We start from the raw sequence: 18,285 nt of genomic DNA on the forward strand, positions 1-18,285 counted from the left end.
GGCCTGGCTTATGATACAGTCTGATGTCTAGAAGGCCTTTCTCTTCAACATTAACACCCTGAAGCTGTTACTTGATAACTGGGCAAAAACCAAGCTTTATCTTTAAAACATCAGAAAAGCATTCCCTCCAAGGCCTGAGACAACTTTTGACCTATGGGCAACTGTTCCAATACCCTGTAGAGACCCAAGTTCTCCAGAGCTGGGTCATGACCCCAGGATGACCATACTGCTAAAGCAGGGCCATGGGACTGGACTTGAAACCCCAAGGTCCTCAGCCACCCTAACGAAGTTGTGAACAAATAAAACATGGGCCTGAGGCACAGCCCGACTGCAGGAAAGATGTGGGAGCGTGGGAGCATCTCCTTGTGAGTTCCTGAAAGCAGACTTTTAGGGAAGGATCAGAGTGGGACAGGAAAAGAGACAGGGCATGAAAGGGAGAAGAGAGGGCAGGAAGGAGGAGGGAGGAGAAAAGGAGGAAGGGGAGAGGGAGGAGGGAGGAGGGAGGGACAAACCTTAGCAATCCACGCACGGTGAATAAAGCTTCAAGAATGTAGACTCTGAGCTCTTTGTCCTACCCATAGTGAAGGATCTGGGGTCTTACACTGCTGCTACCATTGACAGTGGCAGAGGGGGAGGGGGGAGGGGGAGAGAACCTGAACGCAAATGAGTAGCACTCTTTACCCTGACCTTCTGGAGCCAGCCAGAAGGACTAGGCCAATGGAAGGGAGCAGGCATGGGAGGAAGGCCAGGGCACTGCCACTAAGCATGAATTTGAGGTATCTCAGTAAGATAGAGTAAGATAAGAAAAAGGAGAGGGGGAAGAAGGTGAAAGTGAGAGCTAAGAAGCAGTGTGAGGACAGATATAGACAGTTTCAGGTGGGAAACTGTGGAAGAATTGAGGGTCTGGGGTAGAAAGAGCCTGCCTGGGCTCATGCTGGGAGGGGGTCTGTAGCATCCTAGAGTGTCCTGGATACACTGGGCGGGTGTGTGATCTTACCCAGAAAGCAAAGCTAGAAGTCAGATAGAGAGCTGGAGTCTCACAGAGGCACAGAAGCAGAGGGTGTAATGTCGCCCCACGTTGAGGAAGGTTCTAGGTGAAGCCCAGACACAGGTTCCAAGGCCTCAGGAAGAGTCCACAGATGTGTAAGAGGGATCATATGAGGACCTCTGGAGGACCTCTGGAAGGGTTATTGCATCCCTTTAATCCCAAAGCTAGGAACGCTGAGGCAGGGGGATTACAAGGTCAAAGCCAGCCTGGTTTGCATAGCAATATATGACTCAAATATACAAATTTTAAAAAGTGTTTGGTCTCCTTTATGTTCCACAGTGACTGAAAGGTCCCCTCCCCTCTCCAAGGACGGGAAGGGTGGGGGGAGGGACCAGATGATGGGATTCTAAAAGAGCTGACAGCTGTCAAATAGTATAAAACCTCGTATGTTAATAATTCTTACAATTTTGCCAAAGACTTAATGGTCGGCCTGTCAAGAGCAGTGACAGAAGCTATTATGGAAACAAGACAGGATGATTTGGGAGGCAGTGTGGACAGTGGTGCCCAGTGCCAGGCCTCTGAGGACCAGAAGGAGGTCAGCCAGGCCTCCTGCCCACCGCCTCCTCAAGGCCAAGGCTGAGTGCTCAGCCAAAGAAGCCAGGTCATTGTGGATTCAAGTTATTGACTGTGGATTGATCACCTTTAAGACATTTTAATTAACCGTCAGGTCCCAGAAGAGTTCCATTTTTTTCCTTCCCCATACTTTTCACTCTGCAGTCTCTGTCATCTTCAACAGGAGCAAATGGGCAACATTGGTCACAGCACAGTAGGACAGGTGCCTCTGGGTGACAGGCAGGTGAGTGGGACCCACGGACTTTGGATGGCCAATCTGGTGACCCAGGGTCTCTAAGGAGTCCCTCACTAGCCAAAGGCTGAGGTCTGATGACTAAACCCAGTTCAGGCTCCAATCAGCTCCCGGAGTTTGGGAAAGCTCCTGTTTGGAACCCTTCCATGTCTTACCTATAAAGCGGGAACTGCAGGCCAGCAGGACGGTTTCGTGGGTAAAAGCAATCAGCACGCTAGTCTGACGACCCGAGTTCTAGTCCCAGGTCCATGTAAAAGCCCAGATGCAGTGGTGCACATCTGACATCCCAGAAGTCCTAGCACATGATGGGAGGTCTTAGCATGAGATAGGAAATCAGCCAGCCTGGAACACACGGTGCAGAGGAACCAAGAAGACAGGCCCCGCCTCATCAACTCCTAAACTCACTCCTCCATAATGGGACTAATAATTCTTAAAGCTGAAAATGCAAACAGAAGAAAGTGTCAGTAAAACATGAGCTAGAATCCTTTCAAAAAAAGTATCAGCTAGGCCTCATGGCACATGTCTGTCATCCCGGAACTCAGGAGGTAGAGACAGGAGGATTGACATCAGGAGCTTAAGGTCATCCTTGGCTACATAACCAGTTCAAAACCAGCCTGGGCTGTATAACCCTATCTCGGTATACGAGAGAAAGAGAGAGAGAGAGAGAGAGAGAGAGAGAGAGAGAGAGAGAGAGAGAGAGAGAAGAGGTGAGAGTTTGTGTACTGCAGTAGGAATAATCTTGGCTTCTTTAAAAATCCAGTTATGTTATGTGAATATGTTTTTGTTTTAATCCCAGGTGTGGGGGATGGGCTGCTTCAGTTTGTTCAGAGTCACTGACTGTGATTGCCTCGTGCTCTGGGAGGGGCGTGATTTTTGCCAGCAGCAGAGAGGTTACGTTTGGAATTCTGGGGACCCTTGAGATGGCATAAATCACACACACCCAGAGAGTGCCTGTGGCCGCAGCTGCTCCTCTTGCTACTGCGTTTGCTGTTGGGGTGCTGGATATTCTGACTTCGAAGACTGGACTTGCCCCAGGGAACTCGATGCCCCTAATCCGCAGGAAGTAGTCTAAAGAGGTCTATGCCTCCTTTCCCCCTCTAACTTTCTCTTCTAACTAGTGTTGAGGGGTTGGAAGAAATCAGGGTGGAATCAGAGTTGAAAGATGGTAAATATAAGAATCCAATGAAATAGCCCAAAAAGTACACCTATAATGCATGCGCGTGCGTGTGCGTGTGTGTGCGTGTGTGCATGCGTGCGTGCGTGCGTGCGTGCGTGCGTGTGTGTGTGTGTGTGTGTGTGTGTGTGTGTGTGTGTATGTGATGGTTAGTTTCCCTAACCTTAGGAAGAACCTTCTGATTCATCAACCTTCCATCGTCTCCAAGAATTGGGCCCATTTTCTCTATGACTCCAAAGAGGGACAGGAAGTAGGGAAAGAGAGAAGTAGGCATGCCGTCCCAAATCAGAACTTCTCCAATCTGATGATGCACCAGACACCCCCGTGTGCTTTGTTGAAATGCAGAGTTGGACCCAGCTGGTGTGGGCTGAGAGCCCGGTGCTATACAGTCCAAAGGCCATCGTCCCTAGAACGTCAAGAGCTAATGTTTTAGCTCACTCGGCTGCCACAGCACACAACGAGACAGGTTCTACAGCCATCATCCTTGTTTGACACCAGAAACCAAGGCTTGTGGAGATGGAATAGCGTGGCCCAAGCACTGGCTGAGTGGAAAAATCAGTATATGAAGCCAGGAGGTCTGGCTTGAGTCTGTCACCCACCCTGGTGCTGTAGCATCTCCCAAGCACTTACTGAGAAGCCAGAGGCCTACGGAGGTGGGGGGAGCACGGAAGCATGTGCTCCTATGCTGACGCTTGGAGAATAGGCACTGTTATATCCAGAAGACAGGGCAGCTGCTGGCTGGTTCTGGGATTTCCTCCTGCTTTAGTGGTAAAGCTCCAAGCAGATTTTCTGTGTAACAGAAATAGTTAACTGTACTATGTGGCTAGAGAGTCAAGATGAAGGGAGGGTGGGAGGCGGGAGGGGGGAGCCTGCCCTCAGAGCAGGAGCTGGGAGGACTTGCTTGAGACCCAGGATTGAGGGATGAGTTTACTAGTGCCATCAAAGAAAAATAATAAATGTAGAAAGGCTTGCCAGATGTGACAGCACCCACCTGTAAGGCCAGATGTGACTGCACCCATCTGTAAGACCAGATGTGGCTGCACCCATCTGTAAGGCCAGATGTGACAGCACCCACCTGTAAGGCCAGATGTGACAGCACCCACCTGTAAGGCCAGATGTGGCTGCACCCACCTGTAATCCCAGCTCTCAAGAGGTCAAGACAGGGGAGTTGCTCTGAGTTCCAGACCAACCTGTACTACATAGAGAGGCCAGTCCACAAAACAGTGGTGGTTTTAATATGCTTGGCTCAGGGAGTGGCACTATTAAGAGATCTGGCCTTGTTAGAATAGGTGTGGCCTTGTTGAAAGACGTGCGTCACTCTGGGAGTGGGCTTTGAGACCCTCCTCCTAGCTGTCCAAGAGGCAGTCTCTCCTGTTTGCCTTTGGAACAAGATGTCGAACTCTCAACTCCTTTTCCAGCGCCATGCCTGCCTGGATGCAGCCATGCTTCCTGCCTTGATGATAATGGACTGAGCCTCTGACCCTGTAAGCCAGCCCCAATTAAATGTTGTCCTTTATTTTTTTTGGTTTTTTTTGTTTTGTTTTGTTTTGTTTTTTCTTTTTTTTCGGAGCTGGGGACCGAACCCAGGGCCTTGCGCTTGCTAGGCAAGTGCTCTACCGATGAGCTAAATCCCCAACCCCAAATGTTGTCCTTTCTAAGAGTTGCCTTGGCCGTGGTGTCTGTTCACTGCAATGGAAACCCTAAGACAAAAAGAAATTAATAAATGTGGGAAGCAGATATGGTAGTTCGTGCCTATTATTCTCAGCACTCTGGGGGTTGAAGCAGGAGGATCAGGAATTCAACGCCATCCTCAGCTATGTAAGCAAGTCCAAGGATAGCCCTACTACATAAGACCCTATCCCCTCCCCAACACACAACACACACACACACACACACACACACACACACACACACAAATAAACAAATTTAAGAATGCTCACATAAGAACCTGTGATGCACCAAAAAAAGGTAAAATAAATAAATTTGAGAATGGTCACACCTGTTCCCCAGCTCTCTTGATCCCTCAAGGTCCCAGGAGCTCACAGGCCAAAGAGAAAAGGGACAGCCACCACTGCATGGGGCATCAGGTCAGCAGGCAGCAGGGGTCACTCTAGTCCTGCTCTGATGAGGCACAGAAGCCACCACCATAACGTTCCATTTAAATCTGCTATGTCACCAAAGAAGGCACTGTTACGGCCATGGGCTGAGCAGGCCGAGTGGCTTCCATCACCAAAGGAGGGCGTTCTCTTGATGCTGGAGTGAAGCACTTGCCACAAATGAGACCCCAAGGAACCCTCCGCCTCCAAGAACAAAAAACCACAAAGGTCCAGAATGTCTTCAGGGGCCTCTTGCATTCACCTGGTCCCCGTGTACCCTAGCCCCCTGCTAAGGCGGTTGTTCCCGGGCCACTGGGCTGCACACCCATACTGCCTGCAACCGCCCGCCCAGGAGCATTAATTGAAAATTAATCCGCTCACTATGTGCCGACGTGCAAATCAAAGCTAAGTGTCTCAATTAGGAAGAGAAATGCAGTCGGGACTGTTCCTGGGCATCAGCTTATTTATGGGGATAATATCGTTTTTAATGAGGGAAGCTCTAAAAGGCACAACAAATACAACATTTAATAGAAAAATATTACGGCATTCCATCAGCAGAATGAAGCCAGGAGGGTGAGTTCCAGGGACACACATGATTTCCCAACGGCGTAGGCAATGGTGAAGAGATGTGTGTGGACACACAGGTCTGTGAAGCACGCATGGGTTTGTGTGTACGTGTGTGTGTGTGTGTGTGTGTGTGTGTGTGTGTGTGTGTGTGTGTGTGCGCGCGCGCGCGCGTGCGTGTGTCTTCCTGGCCTGGAGATGGGAGCTGTGAGTGTATCTGGAGGAAAACCAAGGTTTCCTGAGTTTGGGTTGTAAAAGAAGAATTTGCCAGGGTTAGTCAGGTGGTTCAGTCAGTAAAGAGCTTGCTGGGCAAGCATGAGGACCAAGTCCGTAATAAAACCCACCTGTGACAACATAAGTCTGTAACCCCAGATCAGGGTGGGTAGAGACAGGTGGATTCCCGGGCTCACCAACTAGCTAGTCTAGCCAACTTGTGACCCTGTCTTTAAACATTAAGTAAAGAACAGCTGAGGAAGACACCTGTGGCCAACCTTTGGCCTACGCATGCAGTCACACACGAATGAATGCATATAGACACCAGACAATACACACACATACAAAAGATGAGCTCCCCTTCTGCAGAGGCCCGAGTTTGATCCCTAGGGAACTGCAGATCTCCTATTCCACTTCCATGGAGAGCCCTCTGAACCCTCTTTGACATATAAACCCAGAGTGTCCCAGCTACATATCACTGGCGCCTGAAGGCTTGCAAGATCTCTGGGCCTCAGTCCACTGCCCTGAGCTGGTACTGGTCTCACCTTGGTTCCGGGCTCAAGGACCAGGGTTTATATTGGCAAGACAAGTCCATCTTCTTCCACTCACTCACTCATTGCCTCATCCATCTGGGCAGAGCCCCCATGGCCTATGCTCTTGTCTCTGTGCAGTGAAAACATGGCTGTGATACAGCAATGCAGGCCAGCCTCACCTTGGCGCAAGAGAAGAGGCTATAGTCCTCTATAGAACACCCACACAACACCCTCCTTCAGATGTCTGCTGGTGCAGGACCCTCCTGGATGGCAGGTCCCTGCTCGCTCTCCTGTGGTACTCCCCAGGGAAGTTTTTGGCTACCCCATCCTCCTCTGCTCTTGCCAAGGCCCAGGGGACTAACAGAGAATGATGTTCAAAGGGAGCAGGTGAGATGTGGCTACTCAATATCCCCGTATCCAGAGAAGAACGGCCACACAGGCTCAGTCAGGAGGGTAGAGCATCTGCCTCTGTCACCTGGTTCCACCCTGCAAACCCTGGCATGAAGGCTGGCATCAACATTCCTCGAAAGAGGAAACGGATGCTGAGAAAGATTTCCACCCTTGCCCAAGGCTCCCCAGCAGAGGAACATAAAGATGTGCTAAATTACCAAAGCCTGGTTATTCCCATTTCTGAGGAGCTTGGAGGCTTATCTCAGCCAGGGGACCCATGTGTAAGCCAGCGCTGCCTCCCATGACCTGGGTGACAGTGAATTTGTTATATAACCTCTATGCGAGTCATCCCTAGGGGTTTCCTCGGGGCTGGTGAGCTGATATCCCTAAAGCACCTAGAACTGAGCTAGGGTATGATAAATGTTCAGTATGCATGGAGATGTTAGTATCATTAGGCCATCCTACCCGCAAGCCATTATCTCCCTGGTAAGGCTTCTAGAACCATCCATCAGCCTGTGAGGAGCCCCAAGGCAAGGCCTTCCCTACCCCAAATGCCCAGCACAGGGGACTATTGAGATCCCTAACATCAACAGTGTATTCCCAGACTGTTGTCAGCCACTGAGCCGAATGTGTCTCTCTCACACGCCTTTCTAAGTGTCCATTACACTTAGATTCTGAGATAGGAAGGTCATAATAAAAACCGAGAAGAGAGGATGGCACTGTCCCCGTTAGATTCCTGTCTGCCTCCTTCATGTGACCTACACAGATCCTGGACAAGGACGAAGCTTGATATCCCTCCTGTGATATTCCTCAGAACCTAGTAAAATGTCTGGGCCTGGTAAGTGATTTATTATTGCTGGTGAGAGAGAGAGGAAAGGGAGAGCATGAGGGGTGCCCCGAGGCAGAGCAGGAAGTAGAGAGGGCAAGCCAGCAGGCTGCAGATACAATCCTACCTATACCATTAGGCTGCCAAGGGGTCAGCTGCTCCTGCCCGGAGACCTGCGCTCCCAGGAGTAGCAACTGCTCCCCTGCCCCCACCAGATCCAGAACGACCAGCCACCTGCTCCCTCTCAGCCCTCAGGTCCCTCCAGACTGAAGACATTTGAAAGTTAACTTCCCACAAAAGTCACTCTCCAAGATTAATATTTATTTCTTATGAAATTTAAATTTTTCAGTGTAATTAAATTTTTATTCGTCCTGAGTTATAGATAAAAAATATTTATAACTTTCCCTTTCACACCACTGAAGATGAGGGTTGGATGGAACCAATTACCGGGACCTCCTCCCGGTGGCTGCTCTGAGGTCAAGGCTGGAGGAGTCAGAGGAGCCTTGGGGAAGTAAAACCTGGCATCTGTCACCTTAGGCCACAGAGCCAAGGCATGTCCTGCATCCAGGCATGGGGAACCATGTGTAAAAGAAAGGGTTTGAGACTACCCCACATAAACAAGATGGCCTATAGCAACATGGGTTTATTTCTTGTGGCTCTAGAAAAAGAGACGTCCAAGGCCAAGGTGATGCTGGATTCCTGTGTCCGCCGAGGTTCATGATAGAGCCTCCATGATAATCCAAAGTCATGCACTGTAGATCCACAAAGAGGCGTCTTGATATCCTCCCATGGCTGGGAATCCACCCTGATCATTAAGCCTGAGTCTGGCCCCTTCCTTACTGGTGGGGCTACCCAAATCCTTCCTGGTCATGTGCTCTAGCATGTACTGGGAAATCAGCACCCACAGCCAAACTCCACCACATACAACACAGCATGGCCTCAGATCATCCTCCAACCATGCTGCCATGAGCATTTGGGGTCCTGGTGACCCTTGGTCACACAGCAGGCATTCCTAAACAGTGGTGTGCTTGGGAGTTTCAACAGGGCTAACACCAATGAAAGAATCAGATTCACAACAATACCAACCAACCAGAGCTCCCAGGGACTAAACCACTACCCAAAGAGTACACATGGACAGACCTATGGCTCCAACTGCATGTGTAGCAGAGAATGGCCTTGTTGGTCACCAATGGGAGGAGAAGCCCTTGGTCCTGCCAAGGCTGGACCTCCCAGTGTAGGGGAATGTCAGGGTGGGGAAGCAGGAAGGAGGGTAGTTTGGGGGGGAACACCCTTATAGAATAAGGGGGAGAGGGGATGAAATAGAGGATTATAGACAGGAAACAGGAAAGGGAATAACATTTGAAATGTAAATAAAAAATATCCAATTAAAAAAGAAGAAAAATTTTAAAAATTTTTAAAAAGAATCAGACTCTTGTCATACCATTCTCAACTCTCCTCTTATGGACCAGAGTCTTGGGGCCCAGGCTAGACAAGGGCTGGAACTCACCTCTCTGGTTCCCCATGAATAGGAAGAGCCCATCCTTCCTCCTCACAGTGCCAGGGAGCCGAAGCTCCTGCTCTCTAATTAGACCTGTCGCCAGCCGGAATCACTCCCAGGCTGGGCTAGGGAGGTCATTAGCTGGAGATGGATAAGTGCTAAGCCAGCCCCACTCTGGAGATTTACAAGGCTCAGGCTAGGAAGGATTTATAAGGTTTGTTAAATTTCTAATTGAGTTTAGAGTGCTGTGCCATGGTCCTGGTGACCAAGCTGCACAGACGAGAATTAAAACAAGTGCCCCTATCCCTCACACTGCAAGAGGACTGTGGCCTCTGCCTCACCTGACTGCACACACGGGGTCTACCTAAGGACAGAGTGGGTCAGCGGGCAACCCCAAACCTGCCCCTCAGTAGCTTCTGTCAGTTCCTAAGCCTGACCACCGTCGGCAGGGTCTGCCTGGGCAGACTGGTTCGATTTCTTAGATTTTGTTGTTTGTGCACTGGGGGTCAGGGCATCAGTGGGGGCACGTGTGTGCTGCTGCAGTAACATGGTTACACGTGGGCGTCGATGCATAAGGAGATCAGAGGTAAAGGTTAACCTCTGGTCACCTTAAGAATCATAGGAATCATCCACTCTGTGGGGATTTTTGGTGGTGGTGGTTTTGGAGAAGCAGAGAAGTATTTGTTCTGGTGTGTGTGTATGTGTGTGCGTGTGTGCGTGCATGCGCGTGCGTGTGTGTGTGTGTGTGTGTGTGTGTGTGTGCGTGCGTGCACATGCGTGTTGAGATGGCATCCTCTCATTGGTTGACCTCAGGCTGGCCAGTTAGGCTAAGCTGACTGGACAGTGCCCCCCATCTCCACCTCTTTGGCACTGGAATTTAAAATGCTTGCCACAGCACCCAACTTTTTACTTGGGTTCCGGGGCTCAAACTCTGGTCCTCCTGGTTGTATACAGTTTACCCACTGAGGCATCTCCCCAGCCTCTCAGTCACCTTTTCAAACAGTCAGCATAAGGCACACCCAGAGAAAACCTCGCTTCCCGCTCCGACTCTTAGCCACCTCTGTCCCACTCACTGGCAAAAAAACAAAAAACAAACAATAACAAATAAAAAACAACCAGAGTTGTCCTACTAAGACTGAACCCCCAGTGAACTAGATTGTTGGGGGGAGGGCGGCAATGGGGGGAAGATGGGGAGGGGAACACCCATAAAGGAGGGGAGGGGGAGGGATTAGGGGGATGTTTGCCTGGAAACCGGGAAAGGGAATAACACTCGAAATGTAAATAAGAAATACTCAAGTTAATAAAAAAATAATAAAATAAATAAATAAATAAATAAATGTATTACTAGTTGAAAAAAAAAAACAACCAGAGTTTTACCAAGAGGAACTGACGTTTCCACTCAGGTGTCTGAGGATCTACAGGGTGACGGGGAACCCACCGCCCCCACTCCCTCGCTCAGAAGTGCTCACAGGCCTTCTCCCACTGCCAAGTGCTATACAGAGCCTTTCTGGAAACAAGCTGGCCATGAGCCTTCCTTCCCCTAACTGACAGCACTATTCCTCAGAAACCTGGAACAAGGCTGATGTCAGACGGTTAAAAGGGCTCTAGAACAGCGGTCCTCAACTTTCCTAGCACTGCGACCCTTTAATATAGTTCCTCAGGTTGTGGTGAGCCCCCGACCATAAAATTATTTTCATTGCTACTTCATGACGGTAATTCTGCTGCTGGTGTTAATCATATTGTAAATCTGTGAAAAGGTCTTTAGATGCCCCACCCCCACCCCCAAGGAGATCGAGACCCTCAGACTGAGAACCACTTCTCTAGAGGAAACAAAACGAACTGATGGCAGGTGGAGTGGGGTAGAGCTACGCAAGACTTCTCTGGGAGAGAACATCTGACCTGCTGCCTAAATTGCCAACGGTATGAAGAACGGCAGGGACAGTCTGGTTGGAGGGAACCGCAAACACAAAGGCTCTAGGGTTGCATTTGGGTAAAAGAACTAACTGGAAAGAGAATGGTTCTGAGGCCGTCGTCGGCACACCTAAAACAGAAGGTGCAGCGGGACCAAACACACTCATGGCTGAGATGTGACCTCAAACTGCCTCTCCTCATCTCAGAAGAGCAGTTTCCCCGCCGGTGTGTAAGTCAATAGCAAACCCACTCCAGCACCGGGAGGAATGAAATGAACTTGCTCTCGGGAGTCTCCCTTCTCTGGCGGGAGCTTTCCTTTTGGGATCTTATGAAGGATAACCTTGGATGGAGGGTGTTCCTGAGCCTGAGGAAGCGCCCTAAGGGAGCAGGACACTGGGCTGGGTTCCTGAGATAAGAGGACCCAGTTCCAGAATACCAGGAATGTACTTACCTTGTCCAAGAGCACGGAAAGGTTTGGGGTCCAGGACACGGAGGAAGTCGTGGAACATTTGGAACAGTCCCCACCCTAATGGGCCCACTCTTTATGTGGGAAAACACCGGTGGGAATTCCCCCAGGACTGTCTCTAAGTGGGGAACCTGAGAAAAGGAGCACCAGCAATTCAGACCTGTACAACCTGTATCCAAGGCCTCTGTGCCAAGAAAGCAGCAGAAAAGCCCCTGATCACATAGTGTGAGCATCGGGCGCCCTCTGGTGGCGGCCGCGCCACTCCAAAGTCTGGAGCTGTCAATCATCCTCGTATCCAAATCGGCTCTCTCCAACATTATAAATGGGCAGAATGGACAGTAGCCACTAAGGATGCCACCTGAGGTGTCACATGTCTGGTTCAGGATCACACAAGAAACGGATTTACCTAATGCCCAAAAATATGTATTCATTCACTTGCTCTGTTTCATCGAGCACCTACTGTATACCGACATTGTTCTGGAAACAAGCAACCCAAGCCTAACCAAGACTAAGTCTCTCCCCTCAAGGAAGTCAGAGTCCACCACTGTCACAGCCTAGACAATTGTCAATTGCTTCAACTCCCCTGGGCTCATATTTAGACCATTTGGTCCCCAGGTGAAGGTGCTATTCTGGAGGATTTATTCTGTATACTTGGAAACGGGACCAAGCTGAAGTAGGTCATAGGAAGCAGGTCTTTGAAGATATCTTGTCTTTGGCCCCTTTGTGCCCTCTGCTCTAACTGTAAATGAACAGAGGGCCCTATCGGGCATCCTGCAGAGAACTGGGCAATAAAATAGCCAAGGCAGGCAATAACTACCCACAAGAATGGGAACAGTAGGAGCAGTCTTTTCCATCCCAGAATTACGTCCCTGCTTACCGCAACCAGAAAACCTAATCACGTGCTATGGGCAGATCGCCCAGAGTCCTGCCTTAATAGCAAAAAACAAATGGTCCTAAATTAAATGCTCATCTAACAAATCTTAGGAGTTCACCAGTTAAGAGTGCCTTCCGCTCTTGCGGAGGACCAAGGTTTGGTTCTCAGTACCCACATGGCTGCTCATGACCAGGTATAACCCCAGACCCAGGGTATCCGACACTCTCATTGGACCTCAGAGGGCTCTGCACGCACATGATGCTCCTGTCGGCACACACATATATTCAACATAAAAGTAAATAAATCTTTTTTAAGCAAGTCTCAACTACTCAACTACCTGTTGTTTCAAAAGAAATATTAAGCCAGGCATGGTGACGTTTACCTTTTTTTTTTTTTTTTTTTTTTTTTTGGTTCTTTTTTTTCGGAGCTGGGGACCGAACCCAGGGCCTTGCGCTTCCTAGGTAAGCGCTCTACCACTGAGCTAAATCCCCAGTCCCTGACGTTTACCTTTAACGCCAGCACTCAAGAGACAGAGGCAGGGAGAACAGATGAGTTGCGGGTGCCTGAAGCGGCTTCCAAGACGATGCTCACACCAGTTATCCTGTTGAAAGAGGGTACTGATAGCTTCCAAGGCTTCCCTCAGCTTGTAACACCCGTGCCTGCCAAGCGATTGCTGAGGCTTGAGCTGAGTCGGTGTGGCACGGACAAACTTATTGTGGATGGCCAAGGCAAAGCAACAATTTCTAATGGTGGGGCCACAGTTCGGAAATCCCTCGATGTTGTCCATCCTGCAGCAAAGACTTTAGTGTTATTGCCAAATCCCAAGACGCTGAGGTTGGTGATGGCACCACCTCAGTGACCCTGCTGGCTTCGGAGTTTCTGAAGCAGAAGAAGCCCCACGTGGAGGAAGGTTTACACCCTCAGAGCATCATCTGAGCTCTCTGCACAGCCATCCAGTTGGCTGTTAATAAAATCAAAGAGATAGCTGTGACTGAGGAAGCAGGATAAAGTAGAACAGAGGAAGATGCTTGAGAAGTGTGTGATGGCTGCCTGAGCTCCGAGCTGATCTCCGGGCGGAAGGTCTTCGCCAAGATGGCGGCTTATGCGGTGATGATGCCTGACGAGGTGCTGCAGCTTACCGTGACTGGGCATCAAGAAGGTGCGGGGTGGAGCCCTGGAGGAGTCTCGGCAGGGGGCTGGTGCTGCGTTCGAGAAGACTTTCTCTTACGCTGGGTTTGAAATGCAGCCCGAGAAGTCTAAGAACCCCAAGTCTGCCCTCCTCAACGTTGAGCTTGAGCGGAAAGCAGAGAAAGATGATGCTGAAATCAGAGTCCACACGGGGGAGGATTTCCAGGCAATGATGGACACCAAGTGGAGCATTCGCTATGACAAGTTAGAGAAGACCCATCAGTCTGGAGCCATCGTGTCTAAACTCCCTATTGGGGACGTGGCCATCCAGTACTCCGCTGACAGGGACGTGTTCTGTGCTGACTGCAAGCCTGAGGAGGATCTGAAGAAGACGATGACGGCTTGTGGAGGCTCAATCCAGTCCAGTGTGGATGCTCTGACTCCAGATGTGCTGGGCTACTGCCAGGTGTTTGAAGAGACCCCAATTGGAGGAGAGAGATACAATTTCTTCACTGGCTGCCCCAAGGCCAAGACATGTACCAGCCTGCTCCATGGCGGTGCTGAGCAGTTCATGGAGGAGGCAGAGAGGTCCCTACATGATGCCATCATAACTGTGAGGAGGGCCATCAAGAACGACTCTGTAGCGGCTGGTGGTGGAGTCATTGAGAGGGAGCTTTCCAAATACCTGCGGGATTAGTCAAGAACCATTTCTGGGAAACAGCAGCCATTGATCGGGGCATATGCCAAGGCCCCAGAGGTTATTCCATGACAGCTATGTGACAATGCTGGTTTAGATGCCACAAACCTCCTCAACAAACTGCAGGCTGGACATGCACAGGGGGGCATGTGGTATGTGGTGGACATCAGTAATAAGGACATCGCCCAAAACCTCCAGGCGTTTGTGTGGGAGCCAGCTTCTGAGGCTGCGTGTCTTATTGTGTCTGTGGATGAGACTATCAAGAGCCCCCGCTCCACTGTGGATGCTCCAGGTCCAGCAGCTGGCGGGGTCAGAGGCCAGGGCCATCTCCATTGAGAGGCAGTGTGCACACCTCCTTGTGAGGTATATTGAGGGGTGAGAAAATGGTTGATTCTCACTGGAGGTTATTTAAATAAAACTTAAGGTTAAAAAAGAGAGAGAGAGAGACAGAGGCGGGAGGGTCTCCGTGAGTTTGAGGTCAGACGGGTCTACATAGCTAGTTCCATGACAGTTCTCAATAGAGAGAACCTGTCTCAAAGGGAAAAAAAAGTACATTAAATATGAAGATGAAGCCGGTTGAGAATGGAAGAAGGTGATGGCTGTGGTGGCTCACACCTTCAATCCCAGCACTTCAGAGGCAGAGGCAGGTGAGTTCAAGACCAGCCTGGTCTACAGAGAAAATACAGGCCAGCCAGGGCTACAAAGTAAGATCCTGTGCTCAAAAGGAAAATTAAGAATAAATGAATGTAAAAAAAAAAAAAAGGCATATCGGGTTGGGGATTTAGCTCAGTGGTAGAGCGCTTGCCTAGCAAACGCAAGGCCCTGGGTTCGGTCCCCAGCTCCGAAAAATAGAAAATAGAAAAAAGAAAAAAAAAAAGGCATATCTTCCTAACACCAAAGAAGTAAAAACTGAGCCAGGTATGAGAGCCTGTAATCAAAAAACTTGTGTGGTGAAAGTGGGAGAATCTAAAGTTCGAGGTCCTCCTCAAGTAAATGACAAGTTCAAGGCCAGCCTGAGATACGTGAGACCCTATCTCCAAAATAATAATAATAATTAATAATAAAGAAAAATAAGCTGGAGTAACTACACTGACATCAGACAAAATATATTTCAGATCATAGCAATATTGCTGATCATAATGACCAGGGGCCAATTAACCAGGAAGGCATGAACAGTTCAAACTGCTTATGCATCTCATCACGAGCTTCAAAATACATGATGCAGAAATAGAATAGCAAGAAACAGACGGATCCACAATTATGGCTGGCAGTCTCAATATCCATCTCTCAATAACTGATAAAACAGGCTGGCAGAAAAAATCACTAAAGATTCGGAAGATTTAGGCAACACTATAAACAGCATGCTCTAATTGATGTTTTCAGAACACACCATTCAACATCAGAAGACATATTCTTTTCAAGTATGCATGGGAAATTGGAAAGTAGATCATGGGCTAGGAAGATGGTTTAGTCTGCAAAGCGCTCGCGGCATGAACATCAGGATCTGGGTTCAAATACCTGGACCTACATCAAAAGCTGGGCTGGGTATCTCACGACCATAATCTCAGTGCTTGGGGAATGGAAACAGGATGGATCCCTTAGAGGCCAGCCAATCTAGTCAAACAGTGAGTTTTAGGTTCGGTGCAAGACCCTGAAGGGGGAAGAGATAGCCTGGTAGGTAAAGCATCTGCCACGTAGACCTGATGATCTGAGTCCCCAGAACCCAGGGAAAAACAGACCCAGTGGCACACACACATGTACAGTTCTGCACACCCCATGAGGAGATAAGGGCAGAGATGGGAGAATCCCTGAAGCTCCAGGACCAGCTAACCTGACAGAGGCAGCAGGCAACAAGAGAGAGAGGTCACATCCCCAAATAGAAGGCAAGGATCAACAGACAAGGCTGTCCTCTGACATGGGCATGTGCTGCATGACATGTGTGTGCCTTCACACACAGACACAGACAGACACACCACACACACACACACACACACACACAGACACACCACACACACACACACACACACACACACACACACACACACAAACACAGAGAGAGAGAGAGAGAGAGAGAGAGAGAGAGAGAGAGGAAGAGACAGAGACAGAGACAGAGACAGAGACAGAGAATACAGAGACAACCTGTAAGTCAGTAACTGAAAGGAGAAATCACAAAGTATTCTGAGGAGAATAAGAACTCGTATTCAGTGGCTTGCCATTGTAGGAGCACTAAGTGGGCCACTGGGAGAACACAATCCACCAGTTGGAAAGGACAACCATCAGTGACCGCAGATCGGCCTTACTCACCTAGGAAATGAGACTGGAGCGAGGCCTGAGCCACAAGATGCTTCTTGATCCCGCGGAGGATCTGAGTTTGGTTCCCAACCACTCACATCATGGCTTACAAGCTTGGTTTCCGCTACATCTGGAGTCAACTAAAACCCAAGCCGCTGGGCACTCCAGACTGAGATTTTCTTTTTTTTTGTTTGTTTGTTTTTTGTTTTTCCGGGGCTGGGGACCGAACCCACAGACTGAGATTTTCTTAATCACATTATTTGGAGAAGGAAGACTCACCGGAAATCTGGGTCACACCTCCTAGTGGCGGCCTTCATGAAAGGATGTGGGAGAAAGGAAGCTTCACTTCCTGTCCACTGCCCCCACTCTCACTGCTAAATTTGTGTATCCTGTTGCTGCAGCTGGATCCAATTTCTTCAGGGTTTTGGTGCACACTGAAGACCAGAAGCTCTCCAGAAACCCTCCCCCTTATTTTTGTTTGTTTGTTTGTTTGTTTGTTTGTTTCTTTCTTTCTTTCTTTCTTTCTTTCTTTCCTTCCTTATTTTATCCTTATCTGTTCTGGAACTTGCTCTACTGTAGACCAGGCCGGCCTCAAACTCACAGAGATCCTACTGCTTCTGCCTCCAGAGTGCTGGGATTAAAGGTGTGCACTACCACACCAGGCTCAGAAAGCTAAATCTTAAACAAGAAAAAAGCCGAGCAGATCAAAGTGGTGGGACTCGCGTCACGGCCGCAGAAACTAGAAGGACGACTCCGGATTTGGCTCACCCTCACTCGCCATGGGAAAGACCGAGCTGATGATCCAGAAGGCCAAGCTGGCCGAGCAGGCCGAGCGCTATGATGACATGGCCACCTACATAAAAGCCATGACAGAGCAGGGCGCTGAGCTGTCCAACCAGGAGCACAACCTGCTGTCAGTGGCGTACAAGAACATGGTCGGGGCCCCGCAGGTCCGCCCAGAGGGTCATCTCGAGCATTGAGCAGAAGACCGACAGCTCCGACAAGGAGCTGCAGCTGATCAAGGACTAACGGGAGAAAGTGGAGTCTGAGCTGAGGTCCATCTGCACCACGGTCCTGGGATTGTTGGGTAAGTATTTAATAGGGAATGCAACTAACCCAGAGAGTAAGGTCTTCTATCTGAAAATGAAGGGGGATTATTTCCAGTATTTGCTGAAGTAGCTTGTGGCGATGATCGAAAACAAACTATAGGAAATGCCCAAGGAGCCTACCAAGAGGCATTTGATATAAGCAAGAAAGAGATGTAACTTACCCACCCAATCCGCCTGGGGCTGGCTCTTCACTTCTGTATTTTACTATGAGATCCTTAATAATCCAGAGCTTGCCTGCACACTGGCTAACACGGCTTTCGATGAAGCCGTTGAAGAGCTTGATACACTGAACAAAGACTCCTACAAAGACAGCGCCCTCATCACGCAGTTGCTTAGAGACAACTTGACATCATGGACATCAGACAGTGCAGGAGAGGGAGATGATGCAGCGGAGGGGGCTGAGAACTAAAGGCATCCGGGACACCAACCTCCTTCCCCTCAAGAAAACCTTTTACATCTCCAGTCCTTATTCCACTTGGACTTGTCTGGCAAGAAAGCCCATTCCTGTGTACGGGGTCAACTGTTTCTAGTCTTTTCACACTGCAGCTTTGGGAGAACTCCATCCCTTGGTTTGTGTTGTCTCCGCCTTCCTGCTGTGCAGCTCCGCTGTAGAAAAGTATCAATGGCTTCATTTCCTATAAACAGGAGTAACTTCCCCACA

The 18,285-nt window shown here is 49.4% G+C and overlaps 2 pseudogenes; both read left to right on the forward strand.

Annotated features, from left to right (window-relative positions):
* Positions 12,932-14,651, forward strand: Cct7-ps2 (chaperonin containing Tcp1, subunit 7 (eta), pseudogene 2; annotated as a pseudogene).
* On the forward strand, positions 17,295-18,033 carry Ywhaq-ps5 (tyrosine 3-monooxygenase/tryptophan 5-monooxygenase activation protein, theta, pseudogene 5; annotated as a pseudogene).
* The last annotated feature ends 252 nt before the right edge of the window (positions 18,034-18,285 follow it).

The sequence above is a fragment of the Rattus norvegicus genome, chromosome 5 (genome assembly GCF_021556685.1).
Source record: "Rattus norvegicus strain SHRSP/BbbUtx chromosome 5, alternate assembly SHRSP_T2T, whole genome shotgun sequence".
NCBI lineage: Eukaryota > Metazoa > Chordata > Mammalia > Rodentia > Muridae > Rattus > Rattus norvegicus.